Consider the following 24,949-nt stretch of genomic DNA (forward strand, 5'->3'; position numbering starts at 1 on the left):
TCTTGAAATGAAGCCTCCAGACCTGTATACAGTACTCAAGATGTGGCCTAACCATTGCCTTATACAAGGGAATAATCACCTCCTTATCCCTCCTAGAAAAATTCCTGTATATCATTGACAAGACACCATGAGCTACTCTTGCAGCTCGTCTGCACTGCTCAGAGAACTTCATATCTGCCTGCACAATTACCCCCAGGTCCTTGTCATTCTCCACCACTGTCAGTGTAGTACCGCAGAGTTGATATGTTGCTCTGGGATTACTGTTTCCCATATGTAGTACTTTACATTTGTCAATGTTAAACTTCACTTGCCACCTCGTTTGTAAACATCTGCTTACTCCCCAGAATTTCTGGTCTGGAAAGATAAATTTGAAAAGCAGCCAATTAACTTTAAATCTAAAAGGTCTCATCCCTATAATGGGCCCTTTACCACGGAAGAGTTAGAAACAGCTCTAACTCTTACCAAGGCAAGTGCTGCTGGACCAGATCTTATCCATTATATGATCAAACATCTGTCTGCAAAATCCATGGACCAACTGCTTTTTCTATACAACAGAATATTTCAACAAGAGCAGTTTCCGGATTCCTGGCATAAGGCAATCGTGCTTGCCTTTCCTAAGCCAGGAAAGGATCCTAAAATCCCAACGAACTACCGTCATATTGCTCTGACTAGCTGTCTGTGCAAAATCCTGGAGAGAATGGTCAATGCCCGCCTTATCTGGTATTTGGAGGCTAATGGGTTCCTCTCCAGATTTCAGTGCGGCTTCCATAGGAATAGGTCAACTTTGGACCATTTAATCAGGCTCGAAACTTCCCTTCAAGATGCCTTTTTAAAACGAGAACACCTGGTGTCGGTGTTCTTCGATATGGAAAAAGCGTATGACACAACTTGGAGATTTGGAATTTTAAAAGACCTCTACAGCATCGGCCTTAGAGGTAATCTCCCCAATTTTATTAAAAACTTTTCATGTCACCGTTCTTTCCAAGTTCGTGTAGGATCTACTCTCTCTCGCTCTTTCAGCCAAGAGGAGGGAGTACCTCAAGGATCCGTTTTAAGTGTTACGCTTTTTGCCATTAAAGTGAATTCCATCACAGAAAAACTTCCTCCAACTGTAAACTGTGCCCTCTATGTTGATGATTTTAGATTTTAGCATATTCTGTCATTCCTGCAACATAAGGGTAATTGAGAGGCAACTACAACGTGCCATTGACCATTTGAACTCATGGGCAACGAATAACGAGTTCAGATTCTCTCCACAAAAGACCTTTTGCATGCATTTTTGCAGAAAGTGCAATCTTCACCCTGAACCTGAACTGAGGCTTGGACAAAATGCTATCCCAGTAGTACCTGAGACTAGATTTTTGGGGCTTATATTCGATAAAAAGCTCACCTTTCTAGAACACATCCGTCAACTACGTGTGAAGTGCACGAGAGGCTTAAGTATCCTACGTGTAATCTCCTCACATTCTTGGGGCGCTGACCGATGTACCCTTTTGCGCCTCTATCGTGCACTCGTACGATCTAAGTTAGATTACGGGTGCCAGGTATACACATCCTCTAGACTCAGCGTACTCCAATGGTTGGATCCCATCCACCATCAGGTGATCTGTATTGCCACTGGAGCATTTCGAACCTCTCCTGTCCATGGCCTCTATGTCGAAGCGAATGAGCCCTCGTTATCGCTTCGTAGGAAACAGTTGTCTCTACAGTATGCTTTGAAACTGAAATCCCTGCCAGACCATCCGACGTGGACACCCATTTTTGAGCCATGTTGGGAAAATCTGTACAACATTCGCCAGACTGCCAATCAACCATTCAATATTCGTATCCAAAGGCTACTCAATGATTTGAATATCACATTAGACAATGTTGCCCCATCACCAGGGCAACCTTTCCCACCCTGGCATGCTCTTGTCCCAAACTGCAACTTCTCCCTTAACAGTTGGAGAAAGGACAGTACTCCATCCACCGTCTACCTGTAGCTCTTTTTAGCTGAGCGCTCGGAACATGCTGACTTCTTGCCCATCTACACAGATGGCTCGAGGTCGGAAATGTCTGTCGGATCTGCAGCTGTTTTCCCAGACACCACGGTATCTGAGCAGATCTCCAGCGAATGCAGTGTGTTCACTGCAGAGCTGCACGCAGTTGAGCTAGCCTTAGATCGTATACAAATCACCCACCACAAAAAATATATTATATATACCGATTCTCTGAGTTCATTGCACTCTTTATCATCAATGAGGTTCAACCCTCATCCTGTCCTGACCCGGATACAGCAGAAGCTGCACTTCCTTGCACAATTCAAATTTGATGTTCATTTCTGCTGGATCCCAGGCCACATTGTGATCTCAGGAAATGATTTGGCAGACACTGCAGCCAAATCATCAAACCTATTTAACTCTTGCCTGTTAGTCCCCTATACAGACTACAAGCCAGTAATTTGAAAGAAACTGGTATCCCAATGGCAACACTCATGGCATGGACAGACTACAAACAAGTTATATGAGATTAAGCCTGTAATTGAACATTGGCAGTCTAGTCTGTGCAGGAACCGAAAAGAGGAAGTTGTTCTATCTCGACTCCGCATAGGACATTGTCACTTGACACATTGCTATCTGCTGAGGGCAGACGATCGTCCTATGTGTAGAAATTGTGACACCATTTTAACAGTCCGTAATATTTTGATTGAATGTCCGTCCTTTTATAATGACTGCTGTTTATGTTTTAGCCATCTGTCTGAACCTTATACACTCAGACAGGTTTTATTGGACAATGACAATGTGTCAGCTATTTTTAAGTTTGTACAACTTATTAATCTAGATAATTCTGTCTAGAATATTTTTATCGTTTTATGCTATATGAACTTTTTATATCGTATATTCTTTTACAATAATATACAAATAATTTTAATTTTATAGTTTTATATTCTACATCTTTTTGACTTGGCGCATTATAGCCTTAGATGCCAATGCGCCATAAAACTCTAAAACAAACAAACTCAAATTCATCATATTTATTTACTACAGTGTTCTCCCTTGGACCTATCGAACGGGTGTACTGCCCGGTGAATATAACTGACTGCCTAGCTAAAATTTATGCAATTCTCGCTGTACTATGTGGTACTGCCCTCTGATCTCGATCAGTATCAATTCGAGCATACTATGTGATCGAGGTCAATGCGACAGGAGCATATAATGTTAAATTGTGCAATTAATTTTTCCTCTGGATCGCTCAAGTCACATTTATAAATAAAAATTCTGTAGCTGATTTATAAATAAATCAGCTACAGAATTTTCTGCAGAGAACACTGTACTATACTCCTAGCATTGGTGTATTTGCAAGTATACATCACCTATTCTTACACTTACTTATCCTAACACAGCCCATGTATTTATTTGTTCCATGATAACTCCCAACAGTCCTTGAAATCCACAGCACCTTGCTTTCCAGGTGGCTGCTCATTCCAATAGAAGCAGTGCAAAAATCACTTTCACTGATGCCTGTGGATACTATTAATCTATTAGTCTGTGAATTCCCCCCAATCTAGCAGTTTTCTGACCCACAAAGTTCCACAAACGTTTCACTGCCTCAACAGCATCGGCAAATATTCTTGTGCCCTTTTTATTTAAGTGTATCCTATCCCTGTAGGAACAATCTCTCCTGATAAATAAGCACAGACCATCCTGAGAAAAATTCTGTCCCATGAGCCTTGCACAATCTCTCCACAGCCGAATTGATTGACAAGGCTTTCATCATATACTCTCTTCTATCATGTGCAGAATTGCAGGCACTTTCAAATTTAACCCTAACTCGTGACTTTTTTTCAAAATTGTCCTGTGCTTGCTAGGTAAGTCTGCAGATCCCCTACTCTTAATGTCATTAGTGCCAATGTGTACAACAATATCACCCTTTGTGTCCTTAAAAGATAATATCTGCTCTACAACGTCAACTACTTTTGCCCCTGGCAGACATAGCCTGGTTCTATTTCACCTATCCTTTTTGCACAATATATTTCCTGTTTTCCTGACAATAAAGTCACCTGATGCACAAGAATGAGCTCTGGCGTTGAGTTAGGGAGATGAGAGCTTGATGGGTCTCCTATTTTAATTCCTTTGAAGGCATCTACCCTACTCTTATAGATGCCCATCAGAATGCTGAGTTGGTGCCTAATGTCTTGACACTCTTTGCACATAGCACACACACAAATACACCCTCCTTTGCTATGTCATGTACTGTTCCAGAAAGTTCCACAAACGTTTCACAAGTTGAACATTTTTTTTCAGCTGTGATGCATTTGAGAATCTTCGGTTCGCTTTGCTGCTCTAGTCCGGGGCATGATTTCCATTTAAATATAATTAATTAATTAACAACAAAAATTAATAAGGTTAATAAATTTAATTGATTAATAGACTATAGTATCAATACTTGACTATACTATGCTAACAGTGATACATATTACACTATCTAGTTTTATGTTATACCTTACGCTGTCAAGTTCAAGATATACACTATTAAGTTACGCTATACCATAATGATCACAATGTTAAATTAGCTATATCCTTAGCTAAATACAAAAGGTATAGCCAGGTGGGTAAAGTGCCTGCCTGGCAACCCAGAGGTCACAGGTTCGAATCCCGCCTTGGGCTTGGATCAAAGTACTGCAAAAACCTTGGGAGGTGCATTATAGCCACAGAAGCCGATGCACCAACAACTACCAAAAAAAAAAAAAAAAAAAGGTATATGCCCAAAAAGTGATTAAAATCTTTAAACTACTTATTTATTACAATTAAAACCCCATTATTCTTCTGTGCTACTGGTTACGTGCTACGATATTCTTGCCAGAAACTCCGACACAATAGCGGTACGAGTAGTGAGTCACAACTCACATAATCACTAACTAAATTTTTAAAATAAGCTAACAAATGCTACTAAACGTAAGAAAAACTTATCTAATGTTAAATTTAATTAAAGACATAACTATTATCGAGAGATAAGGGAAAGCTTTTGCTTTTGTAAGGCTGACTTCAGTGGTCTTATACAGTTTTTCAATTCTATGCAGTGAGACCAACAGCAAATTCTAAATGGAAAGCATTCAGGGAAAGTAATTTTAGAAGCATCTAGGCTTTTCATATCAACAAAGAAATATTGTTCAAGGCTTAAACCTAAGTGGTTGTCAGATGAACTGTTGAGACAAGTGGCAGGGAAGAAAAGTGCATGGTATGCATATAAATTATCTGGTGAATCAGAAGTTTATGGTAGATATAAATCAGTCTGTAATCAAGTCACAGAAGAGGTTAGGCATGCTAATGCAGATCATGAAAAGTCTCAGGTAAAGAAAACCAGCAAAGACTTCTATGCTTATATTAACAGTAGAAAGAAGAGATTGAATCACATTTGGCCACTTGATGTGATTGAGTTAAGTGTTGATGACCATGCTGAGTTTTCTGACAAATTTAATAATTATTCTGCATCTACATTCACACATGAGGAATTCTTTAGGGGAGATGCCAGAAGTTTATCAAACTGTAATGAGGAGCTAAATGGCTTGATGATAACTGGAAGGAAAGTGGAAGAGGAAATGTTGAAGCTGAACAGCTTCAACATTTCCTCTTCCCTTAATCCTTTAGCCTTAATTATGAGAGCATCCTTGGATTCAGTGGAGGTCACCGCTGACAGGAGATGTGCAAATGTATCCTCTGTTCGTAAAGCGGGATTAAAAGGTGACATGAGTAATTACACATCTGTTGCCTTAACGTCTGTTCCAGGGAAAATAATGGAGTCATTGGTTAAAGAATTAATGCAGAACCATATGGACAGGAATGTAATTATACTGCAATCATAGCATGGATTTGTTAAGAGGCAGTCTTGTCTAACCAATCTGATAGTTTACTATGATGCAGTGACCAAGGAACTGGATGCAAAAAATATTTTTGATATCATATACTTGAATTTCAGGAAGGTATGACACCATTGTACATTAATCTGCTGTATAAACTGGAGGAATGTAGTATTAAGGTCAAGTTACTGCTATGGATAAAGGGATGGTTAAGTGGAAGAAGAGAGTGGTTATCAATGGGCACTGCTCTTCACGGAAAATATAGTGTTATCATTGGAGTGTTATCATTCCAGTGTTATCATTGGAGTTCCCTGGGGTTCAGTCCTCTGCCCATTTTTTTTGTTAATATTTATTAATTATATAGTTGAAGAAATATCAGGCTTAATATCAAAGTTTGCAGATAATACAACAGTCAACAGTAATCAGGATGAGAAAAATGGCAGGTTCAACATTGACAAATTCAAGGTGCTGCATATGGGTAGCAGTAATCCCAGGGTAGCAGAAAATGAAAAAACCCTAGGGATAATACTGCAACAAGATATGAAATTGTCTGAACAGTGCAGACGTGCTGCCAGAACAGCGTGAGGTTTTGTCAGTGATATAAATAAACTTTGCTAGCAACAATAAGGGGATGATTATCCCTTTGTATAAGGCTATGGTCAATCAGTGCCTTGAGCCCCCATTCTGGAGCCCCCATCAGCATTGAGTTTGAGCAAACTCAGTGCTGATGGGATTCTTCCTCTTGCTCAGATTATACACTTGATGGGACATAAATTCAAATTGAGGAAAGACATTTGCAGACTAGATGTGTGGAAATTTGCCTTTAGCCATCAAGTAGTTGATCACTGAAACAAATTTCTGTCTGTTGTTGTGGAAGTTGAATGGTTAAATAAATTCAAGGAAGAACTGGAAAAACGTTTAGAGCAAATGTCTAGGTGAAATGGGATTTTTTTATGTTTTTTTATTATTTTTTTTTTTTTGGTTGATGCTGTATAAGCTAGGTTCTTGCATCATATGCCACTACTAATGTTAATACTCTGCTCTTGAAGTCATACAGACTTCAAGAGCAGAGTATTAACATTAATTACACTGGTTTACAGTGTATCTGGGGTTTGAGTAAAAGTATGTGGCAGTTATTTATGCATGTTTACTGATTACTAAAGCGAAGTCTGTTTGTTTCTATCATGTAAAGATTTTTCACAATTCAATAACAAAATATTACCTAGGTATTATACGCAAATGTGTACATAACTATAGTTTCTGCAATGGTTTACAGGCGCCTCCGTAGGCAGGAGCGGCAGTGCATAGCACACGCTTCTTGATTAGACCAGGGTTTGAGCCCGTGACCACCAAATACGGAGGATGCGGAAAGGTCAGGAAATGACCACCGCATATCCCTGGAGCAATATGGCCTTAGTTGCTAATGCTCTTAAAAACCAAATAACAACAATACAATGGTTTACAAGTTTTATACTCCTATATTTGTAATCGGTATCAAATATTTGTCTCAAATACAACAAAGATTATGCATGTTTAACCCGTAACTACACACACACACACACAACTGCAAGGTAGCCGACCTTCACCCACGAAAGTAGGCGGCCCCCCACCCCCGCTCTTCCGGCCCATCTGTGATTCCCAGAAATTTATTTTCTGAGTGGAATCTGGGAGACTCCTGTGTGTAGTTCCGGGTTAAACTTGTCTGAGCATGCAGTCACTTGTTTGTACAGTCCACTCAACCACAGAGCCTATATAAGTGGCACATCCCTTATGCAGTCACAGTACTCCTGTGAAAACCGTCGTGAGCCCTCATCGTGTCTTAGTTTTCTTTTAGTATGGCAACCAGAAAGTGTATAAACAGTCCCAACATATTTTGTTACATATGTGGTTGTTTTGTTCCTGTAAAGCAGAGGCAAAATATTACCGATTTTGTAAAAAAATCGTATTATGCATACTTTGACATAAAACTAGGCGATCAGGATAAATTGTGGGCACCGCATAAAGTATGCCATACATGTGTCGAACATCTTAGAAAATGGAGTCAAGGAAAAAAGGTGTGCTTGCCATTTGCTGTTCCTATGGTGTGGCATGAGCCAGTAAACCATGCCGAATGTTACTTTTGTGTATGTGACATTAAAGGTTACAATTCAAAAAATAAAAAGGACATCAAATATCTGTATCTACCATCAGCCATAAGACCGGTTCCGCATCGACCTGATCTGCCTGTAAAATCTCCACCAGAAACTTTGGAGTCCACATCTTCTTCCACCGAAGCAGACGCTAAAGAGGTTAGTGAAGCGGAATGTTATCAACCAGAAAATATTTTAATGCCACAGTAATTCACGCAAGTTGATCTAAACGATTTAGTAAGGGACTTAGGTCTTCCAAAGTATATTGCTGAAATTCTGGGATCTAGACTTCAAGCGAAGAACTTACTTGCTCCAGGTACAAAAATCGTGAAAGGGAGCTTATACAGTATTTTTCACAAGAAGGTCCTCTCATATATTGCAGTGATATCGCTGGTTTAATAAGTGCCTTAGGAGCTCCATCATATGTTCCTAGTGAATGGAGACTATTTATAGACTCTTCTAAGACTAGTTTAAAAGGTGTTCTCTTGTATAATGGAGATAAGTACACATCTGTGCCAGTTGCTCATTCAGTCTACTTAAAAGAAATATGACAATCTAAAGTTGCTTCTGTAGAAAATTAAATATCTAGATCACGGATGGCAACTATGTAGAGACTTAAAAGTATTATGTATGTTGTTGGGGCGACAGGGTGGGTACACTAAAATGCCATGCTTTATTTGTGAATGGGATAGCAGAGCTAAAGCGCTGCATTGGACAAAGAAGCAGTGGCCTCGGAGACACAATCTTACACCAGGGTCAAAATATTGTGCACGAAAGTTTGGTGAAGCCAGACAAAATACTTTTACCTCCACTGCATATCAAGCTAGCTATAATGAAGCAATTTTGTTAAAGCATTGAATAAGGATGGTAACTGCTTTAAGTACCTTTGCAGTAAATTTCCCGGTTTATCTGACACAAAATTTAAGGAGGGTATCTTCATTGGTCCCCAAATTAGAAGATTGGTTTTAGATGGTCAGTTTGAAACTACTATGACTGACGTTGAAAGGGAAGCCTGGATTGCTTTTAAAAGTGTAATGGAAAACTTTCTAGGAAATCATAAATCACAGGATTATGAGAAAATTGTTCAAAATATGCTCGAAAAGCTTCACAATTTAGGTTGCAATATGAGCATCAAAATTCACTTTTTGCTATATCTTGGTTTTTTTCCCCAAAAATCTTGCACAGATGAGCGAAGAACAAGGGTAGAGATTCCATCAGGACATAAAGGAAATGGAGCAGAGGTACCAGGGAAGGTGGAATACAAGCATGGTGGCCAACTGCTGCTGTTGTTTAAAAAGAGAGAAACCTGGCACTGTACATAAAAGAAAAACAATTAAACATTCTTTTCAAACAAAGAGGCAATGAAATTCTGAAACAATGAAAGTTTCAGAATTTTAATTAATACTTGTTAGTATTTATGTATTTTTTGATATATGAAAATGTAATCCTATCAATTTGTCATTACTAAATACAATAAAGTTATATACTTTCGTAAAAAACAATATTTTTTTATTTCTTAAACTGATGTATCTGGATGTGATAGAAAAAAATCTAAGTCATATTTGAAATCACAGCAACATATTTTGGCAGTAGGACCTATTGAAATTCAAACCCCAATGAACAAACTTAAATTTGTAAACTAGTGTTATTACAAATTAACAGATGAAAAACAAATATAGAAACCATAACATAGTGTTTAGGTTCAAATAGCACCATTGGTTTTCCACAACTTCATATCACACCATTCTAATATAATTTTGAGCCCACCCAACCACACAGTTAAGATGCTCATAAAGATTACCTGCCAAACAGATATGTAATCCTACAACATAGACATCCAAGCCCCTATTTTTTCTCTCTCTCTCTCTCTCTCTCTCTCTCTCTCTCTCTCTCTCTCTCTCTCTCTCTCTCTCTCTCTCTCTCTCTCTCTCTCTCTCTCTCTCTCTCTCTCTCACACACACACACACACACACACACACACACACACACACACACACACACACACACAGTTTTAGGCTGAATTTCAAATAAATGGCTCCATAACTTTGAATATACATGTATTTCCATATCCATACAAAATACAAGTATTATTACAGATTGAATACACTGCAATAATCTTTAAGTTTCACATATGCTTTCTGTCAATATCACTGCAAATCCCCAATTGGTCTGCTGCATAACATTTGTCATCATTTTGGAGTTTATTTTCTGAACTGCCTGCCTGATGCAATCTCATAGATCTGGTAATTCTCAGATTTTGCTGCGATAAACTTCTAATTTCATGAAAATCCAATGGGGCCAAATCCAGAGATCACATCTAAGGTCTGTTTCAAAGCTGATTGTTGGGAAACTTCTGTTGAAGTATGTCCTAACAATTCTGGCATAATGACATGCCCCACCCTGCCAAAAGACTATCGTATCTAGAATATCATCTGCAAGAAGTTCGGGTTCTAGAAACTGTTGAAATATATCAAGTTAAACAGATCCTGTTACTGTAGCTTCTGCAAAGAATAAGGAACTGTAAATCTTAGATGTTATCATTCCAAACCACACTTTGACTTTAGATGAGTCTCTTTCTTGTTCAGTGAACTCAGTTGGCTTTTCATTAGCCCAGATGCAACAGTTTATGTTGATTGATTTTACCATAGGTGTGAAAATTCACCTCATCGCTGAACAGAATGTGGTTCATTAAATTGTCATGGTTGATTTGTTTGACCAGCTCTGCACACATACTGCTCATCTTGAATAATCTTACTCATTTAAGCTGTGTAGTAGTTGATTATGATAAAACCTCTTCAGTATGGATGTAAAATTCTGCGAATAGTTGTTTTGGTTATGGTCAATATGTGGGATGTGTTTTGAATATTATGCCAACAGTTTTGCTGTTGGTGGACATCCAGATCTTTCTTTGTCGTGCACAGATCCAGTTCTTTTGAATTTGTTCACAAATTGCTTTGTCTGTAGTTCCAGGCTTATGACATTTTCTTGTGAATTTGTCTCTAACCATCAGTGCTGTTGGTGATGAATGTGCAGGGACAGTCATCACCATAAAAAAAATAATAAAAAGTTAATCAGACAGTAATCTAATGTTTGAATATTGCATAGAAATAAACTTGTAATCATATCCATCAAGCCATTTTGAAATTCAGCATATTTAAACAAAATAGATAGGGACTTTTGGGACACCCTCTATAATTAATTATAAATCATAAATCACTATCTTAATATGTGAGACTGACGGTGTCACAAGGACAGAATTAAAGACACATAGGTATTCATGCCTATCTGTTTATTTAAGTTTCATTTTATTAAGGTTAATCTTAATAATTAAATTATTAACTGATTTAAAAATTATTTTAACAGCTAAAATTAATTTTTATCTGATGTTTACTATTAGCTGTCTGTTGGCTAAACTCACTAGAATTTACCAGCTATGGTGTCTTTACAGTCACTGAAGAAGTGGTACAGGAAGTGCCACGAAATATTTGAGAATAACCTGTAATTCTTAAAGAAATTGAAGGCAAATTACACTACGCAGGTTGAAGTGCTTATTATTTCATCAATTTCCAGTGGCAAGGATGCCAAATATTGGTTGGCACTGCCTGATCACAATAAATGCAAATCCAGCTTTCATGAATTTGCATCAACCCGGTAATAATCCTACCAACCCAAAGAGAACTGAAGACAAATTTTCTCTGAGTAGAATATTCAAATTTCCTGATTCTGCATTCTTTAACAAACCCGTCTATGCGTAATCTTTCATCATTTCTCATATAGAAATGTCTTGAGAGTGTAGTTGCTTCCCCAAGAATTGTACAAATACTTAAATCTGATCATATATTCTGAAACAATAAAATGTTTTAAGTGTCAGAAATTTAGATTCTTTCAAGAGTGCTGAGGAAGTTCACTATGCCCAGACTGTTGATTCAAGTAGCATAATCACAACCATCCAGCCTTCTCTAAAACTTGTAAACAGTGGAAATATGAGAAAAAATTTAGAAATACAAGACAAAAAAAAAAAAAAAAACCCTACACCCATAAGACATTACAAAAACACATGCCAAGATGTACATATGTTCATGCCTCTCAAAAATTTCATTCCATATCGGTTCAAATAAATACATTGGTTCTGCCAAACATCTGTTTCTAATGAGCTCAATCTTTGCTCTCATTTACACCACTCTCCAGGCTGCAGATAGAACTAACAACACCCCAGTTTTGATACTACCTGCTGCTCATACAACTCCTTTAAGAACAGTTCAAAATGAAAGTGCAGATTCTGTTGGGAAGAAACACACTGATTCCTCCCTTATTAACACCACTAAAATTTCCAGTCAAGATGAAGCCATCCTGGAGATCCAACCAGAGGATGATATGGATATGCACCCTGTTTTCTCCAAAAAAAAAAAAAGAGGAAAAATGAAAACTGATTAATACAAGCTTCCACCAAAAGGCATACAGACACAGCTTCTATATTAAACCCAAACGATCATCATTCATCGCACTTGCAGAGGCTTTTGTAGCAATATCGATTACTTCTGTGATCTAATTAAACATTATGAACATGTTGGTATCAGTTCATGAGAGACTTATTTACCACTTCAGGTATCAACCTGAATAAAAAATTATTATACTCTTTCGTCAAGACAGTTTTGTTACTAATAATGGTCAATGATAGGCATTCTCCTGGATTCGTGAGTCCCATTCAGTTGCATTACTTTACAAACCTCAGCTGTAGCTGTTACTGTATGTATAATGATTGGTATTACCTGGATACCTGTCGTGACCTACCTGCCACCCAATCATTTTTACCATTCAGAGCATGAAGTCCTTATTCTGCATTTACCAACTCCTTTCTATTTATTGGATGATTTGAATGCTTACCATCAGTGACTTCAATGCTCCCATTGCAAATGGACAGGAGCAGTTCATTGAAATGGCAATTTACAGAAAAATCTGACCATACTGAATACTGGCTCACCAACTTACACCCATATCCTTACAGAACTACCTCTACAGTAGAAGTACCTCTCCAGTCCTCTTTCCTGCTACCAATTGGATAGCTTTGGAACATACACTCAATATTAATCACTACTTGCTAATCTATTGGCACATGTAGCCGAGTTAGTCAAAAGTGAGAGTGTAATAATGCACGCTCTGAGTGGACCTTGGTTCAAGTCCATGACTGATAAATATGATTAACCATTGTATTCCTGATTTATTTTAGGCCTGACGTAGCCAAGTGGTCAGGAGTGGGAATCCAGTGGCATGCACTCTTTAAGTAGACAGTGGTTCAAGTCCGCGACTGCTAAATACAATTAACATTTGTATGGGTTGGGGGAAATTATCACAAAAGTTGTCTCATCGTAGCTACCTCCCCAAGATCGAAGCAATGGCTGAGACAGAGTGTCGCTCTGAGTAACCACCACTGAATGCAAAAGCCAAAACTAAACAGGTCCACATCCATAGCTGTATGAAGATGAGAAGTAGAAATGTTGACCATACTATATCGAGTGTGGTACAAGATAGTCATTCGCATTGTTGCCTTAGGCAGAATTTTTCAATCTCTTGGCACTGCTCATTTAACCATGCTTCTTTTGCCTCTTTGCATTCCCCTCTTAATTTCCTTGTCCATCTTCTGATATTCTTCACTGCACCTTGGAAAAATCTGTTGCCTTTGCCTCATCAAGTTCAGGATTTTGCTTGCTTGTCGTCCATTGATTTATACTTTTCCTTTCTTTCTTTGGAATGAGCACACATGCTGTGTTGGTCAATTCTTCCTTCAGTGCATGCCATTTGCTGTTTCCTTCATTTGCAAGTATCTCATAGCTGTCTCTGACCCAACTTGACGAGGAGTTTTGCTACTACTGGTACATGTTCGCTTCTGCAATCTACTCCTGGGTATGTCTTTGTCTGAAGGATGGCGTTCCTAAAGCATTTATTTATAGTGATATAGTCTATTTGATTTCTTACATTGTCTCCTGAACTTTTCCATGTCCAGGTGTTCCATGTGCCTTGGATGATCTTTAAACGAAGTGTTAGTAATCACTTGTTGATTTATCTTGCACCACTGTGCCCAGATTTTGCCTCTTTCATTTTGATTTCTCAATCCATATCTTCCTATCACGTCTCCATCTGGCTTACTTCCTACTTTTGCATTTAAGTCTTCCATTATGATTATGATTTCCCGAGAGTTGCATTGTTTCCAGCTGCTCATAAAACTTTTCTAGTTCTGCTTCACTACTCTCTGCTGTTGGTTGTTGTTATTTGGTTTTTAGGAGCATTAGCAACTAAGGCCATATTGCTCCGGGAATATGCGGTGGTCATTCCCTGACCTTTTCGCATCCTCTGTATTTGGTGGTGATGGGCTCGAACCCCGGTCTAATCAAGAAGCATGTGCTACGCACTGCTGCTCCTGCCCACCTGGCTACGGAGGCGCCTTCTCTGCTGTTGGAGCATACACCTGAATGATGGCCACATCAAAAGGTTTTCCTTTGAGTTTGACCAGCAGTATTCTGTCCGATAAAGCCCACCAACCTAGCACGCTTTCAGATGTTGTCCTATCCAACAAAACCCCAACTCCTATTTTGTGTCCGTCTCCTCACGAATAAATCATTCTTTGTTGGCCTGTCTTGAAGTCTCCGCTCTCTTTCCACCTGATCTCACATAACTCGAGTATGTGAAACACCGAATCTAAAAATTTTATTAGATGTACACTTCTTCTAATTAGACCTACTTCACCAAAAATGAAAGAAATTTTTCTACTTCAGGCTTATTTGTAACTAAGCAAAGAACCAGGCTTTCCAACCAAGCAATTAACGCAGTAATTTTTAAAATTTCATTTTCACAATAATTGTAAATGTTAAGTGCCAATATTAGTTTTCCTTATTATTTGTTTTGTTTTGTTTCAGTATTAGTATTTACTTAGGTTAGCATTAGCATTAGTAGAGGCATTTGATGCAAGAAAGCAAGCTTATGCAGCATCAGCCAAAAAAAAAAAGAAAAAAAAAAAAAAAACCACTTCCACTTCACCCCTCCGTTCTTTCAAAATACCTGTCCAGCTGAGCCTTAAACTTATTTAGGCTATCAACTTCCACGACAAGGGATGGAAGTCTATTCCACCAACGAACCACCCGCTGGCTAAAGGCAAATTTCCGCACGTCTATCCTACATCTGTCTTTCCTCAATTTGAGTTTATGCCCTCTCAGGTGATTATTCTGAGCGAGAAGAAGAATCCCATCAGCATTGAGCATGCTCAAACCATTCAAGGCTTTATACACCTCTATCAGATCACCTCGCTGGTGCCTAGTCTCCAGACACTGTAATTTGCAAAACTTAAGCCTTTCTTCGTAAGAGCACCCCGTTGTTCCATTCACTAATCTTGTTGCCCTTCTCTGTACTCGTTCCAGCAGCTCTACATCCTTCTTGAAATGAGGCCTCCAGACCTGTATACAGTACTCTAGGTGTGGCCTGACCATTGCCTTATACAAGGGAATAATCACCTCCTTATCCCTGCTAGAAAAATTCCTATATATCATTGACAATACACCATGAGCTACTCTTGCAGCCCATCTGCACTGCTCAGAGAACTTCATATCTGCCTGCACAACCACCCCCAGGTCCCTTTCATTCTCTACCACTGTCAGTGTAGTACCACAGAGTTGATACATTGCTCTGGGGTTGCTGTTTCCCATGTGTAGTACTTTACATTTGTCAATATTAAACTTCATTTGTCACCTCTCACCCCATCTGCTCAACCTTTCCAGATCCTGTTGCAGCAGCAGCATAGTGTCAACAGGATCTGGAAAGGTTGAGCAGATTTTCCTTATACTAATCTCAGACTTAGTGTTTTGAAATAAATGTACAGAATAATGTTGCCTATGTGTACACTGTACCGATATAATAAAATTTTCTGTTTACGTTCATGAAACTGAGTCGTATTTTTTATCTGTTTCTCATTAAATTTTAGTCTTTTACTTATACACCACAATGTACAGTTCATTATTATAGTGGTTTACGACTAGAATAAGGACAAAAATTCTCATCAAAGAAATAGCAAACATTTAATCAATAAAGTTTTTGAGAATTCTTGGGAACTGCAATTTCCCAGTTCCTGAAGATTAAAAAATGTCAGGAATTTGGGAACCCCAGTTGTTTCTAACTCTTCTCATAACTGTCACCGTGTGTAGCCTAGACATTGTTGAGAGGTGCAATATGGCCTAAATAGTGATTGCACTATTAAGGCCATAGAAATAACAACAACAACATACAGGAATCCACATTATATAGATTATAAATTAAACAGGAAGAGGTAATTCTTGCCACAGTCCAGATTGGCCATACACGTCTAACTCGCTTCTTTTGTATACTTATCAGATGATTCCTCCCATGCTCCAACTGCCAAACTCCACTTACAGTTAAATGTTTTTCTCGACTTCACTCTATTCAAACAGGAACAACAAACAGCATTTATTTCCCTCTGTGATATGTATGATATTTTGATCCTAAAATGAATATTAAAAGATCAAAAGAATATTGCAAAAGTGTTCCGTTTTCTAAGATTTATTCAGAATTATCATCGGATTTAATAGTATTTAAGAGTACATGTGTATATATTCTTTGTCAAGTCAAAGAAAGATATGCACATGTAGGGATCTAATTCTTCCAGTCACATAGCTCCCTGAGGAGCTGTTGTGGCCACCAACAAATTCCTCCAACTGCATTGATCATGGTTTTTTTTTTTTTTTTTTTTTTTTACTCTGATCCAAGCCTGGGATTCAAACCCGCGACCTTTGGGTTGCCAGGCAGGCACTTTACCCACCTGGCTAGCCCAGTCGGCAATCATGTGCTCTTCAAGCGGCATCACAAAGTATCATGCCCAGAAGTTCACTGATCTCATCCTTCCACCTACTTGCATATCTTCCTCTGCACCTCTTCCCCTTGATTTTTCCTTCCATTATGTTCTTCATATAGTAAGAAGGGAAAGTTTTCCCTTCTTACTATATGACCAAAAAACTTGAGTTTTCTTTTGTTGATGCTATGAAGAAGAATTTTAGGCCTGCCAATTTTATTCAATACCAACTCATTTGTTCTTCAATCCAAGTAAGAAATACACATTATTCTCCTCTAGCACCACATTTCACATGCTTCAATTTTCTTCCTGTCAACTCGTTTCAGATTCCATCCTTCACATTCATAAGTAGCAACTGGAAAAATTAACGAATCAATAATTCTGTTTCGTCTTTAAGGGCATCTCTCCATAATTTTGTCAGATCAGTGACCAACATTTTAGCAATTGCCTGTTGTCTCTTTACATCGTGTGAGCAGTCACTATTTTTATTTATTTTTGACCCTAAGTAATCAAATTCATCAACTTCTTCGATATCTTGCCCACTAACCTTCACTTTACTTGAACTGAGATTATCACCAATCACCATAATTTTAGTTTTACACTCATTCAGAAACAATCCTTTTTTCTTACTTGCATTTCTTATATGTAGGGATATATATGTGTATATAGATCTTTTTCCAAATATCACATGAAAGACAATATCCTATTGGAATGAGTAGAAGCCTGGAAAGAAAGGTGCTGGGGATTGCAAGAACTGCTGGGAGTCATCATGGAACAAGTAAATAAATGGACTGTGTTAAAGTAACTAAAAGTAAGAACAGCTGCAAGTATACTTGCATGTACACTAATGCTAGGAGTATAGTTAATAAATTTGATGAATTTTAGCTGCTGGTGAAAACATCAAAGGCAGATATTGTTGGGATATCAGAGACATGGTGTCAGAGAGATATAAGGAGTACAGAATTGGAATTTGGAGAGTACAGTGTGTACAAATAAAATCTAAGGACATGCATCCAGTTGACATCAGTGGACGGTGCAACGTTGATTCAGTTTGGTGTAACATAATCACCGGGAAAGCAAAATTGAGAGTAGTAGTGTGTTATAGGCCTAATGACTCTGATGAGTACAAGAACAATTGTACCTAGAAATATCTAGGCCAGTAAATCAGATTGTCTTATAATGAGAGATTTTAACTTCCCAGATATTGACTGGAACTTGTGGGTTGGTCACTAGCACACTAGCAAGACTTTTGTGAATTTATTTAATGATTGTTTTCTATAGCAGCATGTTCGATAGGTAACCACAGAGAGTAATATTCTTCATCTGATTATTTGTGGATAAAGGAACCTAGTTGACAGTGATCATAGTGTACTGATGTGGGATTTACTCAAAGATGTAACTACCATCAGGGGTAAAGGGAAGGGTTTTTTGCTTTCATAAAGGTGACTACAGTGGTCTCAGACAGTTTAAATTCTTTACAGTAGGACCAACTGATGTTACCAACAGCAAATTCTAAATGGGAAGCATTCAAGGAATTAATCTTGGAAGCTACTAGGCTTTTCATACCAACTGAGAAATACTTTTTAAGGTTTAGGCCTCAATGGAGGTCAAATTAACTAATGAAACTTGTGGCAGAGAAGAAGAAGAAAAATACATGCGATTCATATAAATTATCAGGAGCCACAGAAGCCTATGGTAGATATAAACTAATCTGTAATCAATTCACAAAAGAGGTTTGAGAAGTGAAGTCAGATTATGAGAAATCTTTGGCAAAAGATGCAAAGACTTCTTTACTTATATAAACTAGAAGGAAGGGTTTGAATCAGATTGGTCCACTTGATATCGATGGTTTAACTGTCGATGATTCTGCTCAGGTTGCTGACGAACCGAATGAGTATATTGCATCTACTTTCAAACATGAGGAATTCTCTAGGGATATGGAGACTAGAAGCTTATCAAACTCTGATAGGAACTAAATGATTTTGTAATAACTGAGAGCAAAGTGGACGAGAAATTGTCAAAGTTAAACATAAGAAAGGCACTTGGAGTGAATGGGATCTATCCAGTTTTATTAAAGGAGCAGCAAAGGAAGTAAGCAAACCCTTAGCTATGAGCATCCTTGGACTCAGGGGAAGTCCGCATGGACTGGAGATGTGCAAATGTATTCCCAATTCACAAAGGGGGATTAAAGGATGACATGTAATTACAGACCTGTTAATTTAACTTCTCTTCCAGTGAAAATAATGGAGTTGCTGGTTAGAGAAGTACTGCAGGATCATTTAGACAAGACCGCAGTTATAGTTCATACACAGCATGGGTTTGTTAAGGGGAAGTTTTGTCTGACCAATTTGAATGGATCCTATGATGTGATCACAAAGGAACTGGATGCAAAAAATAATTTTGATGTCATATATATATGGATTTTATGAAAGCTTTTGATACTGTTGCACATGGAAGACTGCTGTACAAATTAGAGCCGTATGGCATTATGGGCAAGTTGCTGGTTTTTAATAAAGGAATGGTTGACTGGGAGAAAACAGAGAGTGCTAGTTAATGGACACTGCTCGTCGTGGACTAATGTTATTATTGGGGTCCCCCAGGGTTCAGCGTTGAGCCCATTGTTGCTTTCTGTTGTATTTATCAATGATATTGATGAAAGTATATCAGGCTTAATGTCCAAGTTTGTAGACTATACAAAGGTTGCCAGGATTCTTAATGACAGTATGCTGCTGCAACAGGATCTAGAAAAGTTGAGCAGATGGGCTGAGGGGTGGCAACTGAAGTTTAACATTGACCAATGCAAAGTACTGTATATCATTATCGGTAGCCCCAGAGTAAGGTATCGACTGTGCGGTACTACACTCAGGGGTAGGTAGTGTGCAGAATGAAATAGATCTTAGGGTAATTGTGTAGTGAGATATGAAGGTTTCTGGTAGTAGTGCATACGGGTTGCAAGAGTAGCTCATGGTGTCTTGTCAGTGATATATAGGAATTTTGCTAGTAGGGATAAGGAGGTCATTGTCTCCTTGTATAAGACAATGGTCAGGCTGCGCCTTGATTACTGCTGCAGGTCTGGAGGCCTTATTTTAGGAAAGATGGAGATCTGCTGGAACGAGTAAAGAGAAGGGCAATGAGGTTGGTGGTTGTTGTTGTTGGTTTGGTTTTTTAGGAGCATTAGCAACTAAGGCCATATTGCTCTGGGAATATGCAGTGGTCATTCCCTGACCTTTCCACATCCTCCGTATTTGGTGGTGACTGGCTCGAACCCCGGTCTAATCAAGAAGCGTGTGCTACACACTGCTGCTCCTTTCCACCTGGCTACGGAGGTGCCTATGAGGTTGGTGAATGGAACAAAAGGTTGCTGTTACCAAGAAATGCTTCTGCAAAAAAGTTCTTCAAATTGCAGAATCTGGAGTCTAGGCACCTGCGAGGTGATCTGATTGAGGTGATCTGGAAGAAAAGTAATGCCTAGAGTGAAAGAGAAAATCAAATTTTTTAGATGCAGAGGAAGCAATATTTGTAATGTGCTTGTGCCAAGAGAGAGAGAGAAGAAGGTTTTGAATGGTTTAAGGCAGGTATGTCAAACTCATTTCTGTCGCGGGCCATTTTGTGCGATGGTATGATTTTTGCGGGCCGCATAAAATTTTCTTAAATATTATATATTGATTCAGGATTCAGTAGCATAATCACGATAATTAAAACTCATATGTAATTAACATTTAAATTTTTATTCATATCTACAGAATACAAGTAATTTAGTATGTATAGTGAAGAAATGGGAGTAAAGTGGCTGTTGATGAACTGGTAACCAAAGAAGCTGCTAGGCAGCCAAAGTAACACACCTCTATTAGTTACAATTTATTAGGAAACGTTTTGGAAATTGCTACAAAGACTGAAGATGGATTTTGTTACAATAACAATTTCTCAAACGTTTCCTAATAAATTGTAACTAATAGAGGTGTGTTACTTTGGCTGCCTTGCGCTCCTTTGGTTTTAGTATATATAATTGTTATATTATTATTTTTATTTAAAAATTAAATATTCAATATATATTTATGAAAATAATTAATTTGTTTTCCCGGAAACCTTCCAGCGTTTACCCCCTACTAGTTTTTCAACATCAGGAGTCAGAGACTGGGAACATACAGTTTTCAGTATGTCGGAAAGATGTTTATCTGTCAATCTCGATCTATACGCCGTTTTATTTAATTTCATACATGAAAATAATTGCTCGCATAAGTATGTACTCCCAAAGTAGCACATAATTTGCTCAGCAAACCTTTTAATTTCCGTGTGTTTTTCACCTAAGTAAGAATATATTTTTGGAATTCCAGTTGAATCAGAGTGGGAGCTTTTTCGATTTCAAATGAAAAAGGTCCAACAAAAAGAGAAAACATATCTTCTAACTCTTTAAAATCATTAAAACGCTTATTGAATTCGTTTTTGATTTCCTCAATTTTGTCACAATATTGTGAGAAAGAGCAATTTTGATTTTGTGTTTTTAACTGCTCACAACTAGGAAAATGGGTCAAAATGTCTTTTTTAAAATGATTTTTAAACAACGTTAGTTTTTGTACAAAACTTACTATTGTGTTGTACATGTTCATTATTAACTTATTTTTACCTTGCAATGAAATGTTAAGATTATTGAGGTGGCTTGTAATATCAATTAAAAATGCCAAATCCTTAATCCACAAAGGATTTTTTATAACTGATACATTTTCATTTCAAGAAAAACTGTTATTTCCTCCAAAAGCATATAAAATCTCTTTAAAACTTTGTGGCATGATAACCATCGAACTTCTGTATAATAAGGAAGATCGTCGAACTCAGATTCTAAATCTTTAAGAAGAGAAGTAAATTGCCGATGGTTGAGTGCTCTCACTCGAATAAAGTTGATTGTTTTTGTTACTGTTTTCAATGCATCGTCCATTTTTAAACACAGAACTTGTTGATGAATAAGGCAGTGGACAGCCATGGTTTTCGGTTTATCTGGGTACTCAGCTTGTAATTTTCTAATCAATTTTGACACAAATCCTCGATTTTCACCTGTCATCGATTTAGCACTGTCGGTTGTTACAGACACAAGTCTGTCAAGTGGAAGCTTACACTTTTCTAAAATGCTCCACGCAGCAACAAAAATATCTTCGCGAGTTGCAGTTCCAAGAAGAGGGATAATTTCTAACAATTCTTCGGTGATCCTCATGTTATTATCGCAACCACGAAAAAATACAGCAACTTGAGCAACATCTCGTATATCTGTACTTTCATCAATCGCAGTTGAAAAGAACAAGACTTCTGTAGATATATCCTGTAGTTGTGAACTCATGTTATCTGCCATTTCGCTAATTCTCTCTACCACTATTTCTTGATAATGAAATATCGCGAAATGATTGCACTTTTTCAGGACAGATTATTTCAGCTGGTTTTATCATATATTCTTTAATTAACGAACCATCTGTGAACGACTTTGAACGTTTTGCTAACAAATAGCATATTTCATAACTTGCTCTTACTACTGATTCATTAGTTTTCATGAATTTTGTAAATACTTGTTGACTATGAAGTGTTTTCTTCATTGTTTTTAATTTTTCTTCTCTTATTTTTTCTTTGAAGCCCGAATATTGTTCCTTATGATTAGAGTTATAATGCCGCTTAATGTTGTATTTTTTAGCAACACTAATATTTTCCTTACAAATTAAGCATGTAATTTTACTGTTCACTTCCATACAAAAATAGTTCAGCTCCCACTTTTCTTGGAATTTTTTTCCCTCGTTATCAATTTTTCTTTTCTTGACTGGTGTTGAAAGCGACATTTTCTATATAAATTTTGTAGTTGAAATTAAAATTATAAAATTTAAAAAACGATTACTTAGGTATTTGTTAAATTATAGATAGCACACAACACAACAGATCCCGACAAAGAAACTAGTATGAATGAAGTATCTTTTCGATAAAATTATAAAAAAACGCTGCATTTGCAATATTATAATATTAGTTTAAAAAATGTAAAAGAAATTTAGATTAAGATTTCTCCATTTAAAAAAATAAAATGTAACTCTTTTATTTTTAAAGAAATAAACTAAAAAGTTACAATGTTATTTAAAGATAATAATTTCAGTTTTCATTCATTTGAAATTACTATTTATATTTTTAGTTCTTTCTAATCAAGGCTCCATCAATACAGTCTTTTTTTTTTTTTTTTTAATTATTATCAATTACAATGATTATTTTTATATTTATTACAGAGGTTTTTTAATCCTTATATTCTAGAATTATAAATAGGTACTTTTTAATTGTTTACTTTAACATTTTATTTTTGGGCATCACAGGCCACAAAAATTTTGTCGCGGGCTGGATGTGGCCCGCGGACTGCCAGTTTGACACCCTAGGTTTAAGGCATTGAATGGTTTGAGAAAGTTCAAAGTTTATGCACTTGATTGAACAAAAGATTATAAACCTGAGGGGACATAAATTCAAATTGAGGAAAGACAGTTGTAGAAAAGATGTGCAGAAATTTGCCTTTAGCCGTGTATGATTTATTGCTCGATGGAACAAACTTCTATCTGTTATGGAAATTGGCATTTTATATGTATTCAAGCCAGAAGTAGGCAAACTTTTACAGTGAATGGATGAGTAAAATGGGATTTTTTTTTTTTTTTTTTTTTGGCTGATGCTGTATAAGCTTGCTTTTTTGCATTAAATGCCTCTACTAATGCTAATATCCTTAGTAGCCTCTTTTTTTTTTTTTTTTGGATTGGAGGTTGAGAAGACGAAAGAAGATATTTGTTGACATTAGACATGAACTTCTGTAGACTGTAATTTTCAGGAAATACATATGAAGGAAGGTTGTTCCAGAAAACGACAATTGAATGAATAAACGAGGAAGATGAAAATTTGGTTCTGTGAGTTTGAAGTTAGACAGTAAATGGATATTGGCTATGGTGGTAAATGTTCGGACTGTTTTGAAAGAGAGAGTGGGAATAATAGAAGCCAATTCAGAAGAACAGTGCCCATATATTTCCAAAATACATATTTCTCTCTCATACATTGTCAGTTCCAATGAGATCATTCTTTCATTAATAAATTGCCAGTTTTTGATGTTGTGTCTCAATTTCTTTTTAACAGCAATAGAAACTCCTGCTCTTGCACTTTCACTCTTATCGACTCCACTCCAAAAATGGTAGTATTCTCCCATTATTTTCTCTTCACATCCCTTTTTCTTTGTCTCTGATAACACAACGATGTCTAACTTGAATGTTTGCAGTTCATCCGGAAGAAAGTTTCTTTTAGTTGAAAGGCCTTGAATATTCCAGCATTCCCGAAATCATAGTCCTTTTCCGCTTGCCGAGTCATTTCCAAAAGTGCAGTCCCTTTTCATTTTCACTTGTAGGTCGTTTAGCATTTGTGTATTTTTTACACTGAACGAGGAGCTAGCCCATTGCAGCAACCCCCAACCTGGAGGGCCGAGGTATCTCTCTTAATCTGGCCCCTACCCTTTGACCTGTCCAGCTTGGGAGGCCCTACCAGTAGCTAAGTTACCACCAACTTAACTCTCCGGTTCATCGGGACATCCAAGCCCCCCCCCCTTCCCCACCACGACAAGGTGGAGAATACCATCGGAGGAGCTCTATTAGTTTGTTTCGTACACCATGAATTGTCAGTTAGTTTGACAATTCATGGTGTATTCAATAGTAAGAAAAGGTTGGGGGGGGCACATGCTGTATGAAGTAATGAAATTTTTGGATATGGCATACCCAGATCCTTGACATAATGTGGCCTCGACAATGTCCCCCACATACACACTACTCGGACTCCCTCCAGTCACTGTCCGGCAGAGTAGAGGTAGCAAGATTATACACTAGCTGATCCAGAAGCCTCCTAAAGAATTACTATTAGGTTCAGTGCGAACACCATTTAGAGCTGTACCCTTGAAATGTAAGGAAGATAGGATCTCGCCATGATGTCTGTCTTAACCCCAAAAGTCATACTGCATGATGGAAGAGTAGACCGGAACTTAGCTCTGGAGACTAAACATGGGTTCCACCACTTCAAGCCTCCAATAAGCAAAGTGGTGGTATTGCACCAGTTGATGGGTGTCATCTACCACCTAGTATTGCCTGGTAACACAAA

At 37.6% G+C, this 24,949-nt stretch overlaps 1 protein-coding gene across 1 annotated transcript in view; it reads left to right on the top strand.

Moving 5' to 3' along the window:
- Nucleotides 1-24,949, top strand: part of Smu1 (Smu1 spliceosomal factor) — a 255,576-nt gene that overhangs the window by 21,190 nt on the left and 209,437 nt on the right. The gene's annotated exons all lie outside the window — the stretch shown is intronic.

Source organism: Mastigoproctus giganteus, chromosome 2 (assembly GCF_048544385.1).
Source record: "Mastigoproctus giganteus isolate SK-2022 chromosome 2, ASM4854438v1, whole genome shotgun sequence".
NCBI classification, from domain to species: domain Eukaryota; kingdom Metazoa; phylum Arthropoda; class Arachnida; order Uropygi; family Thelyphonidae; genus Mastigoproctus; species Mastigoproctus giganteus.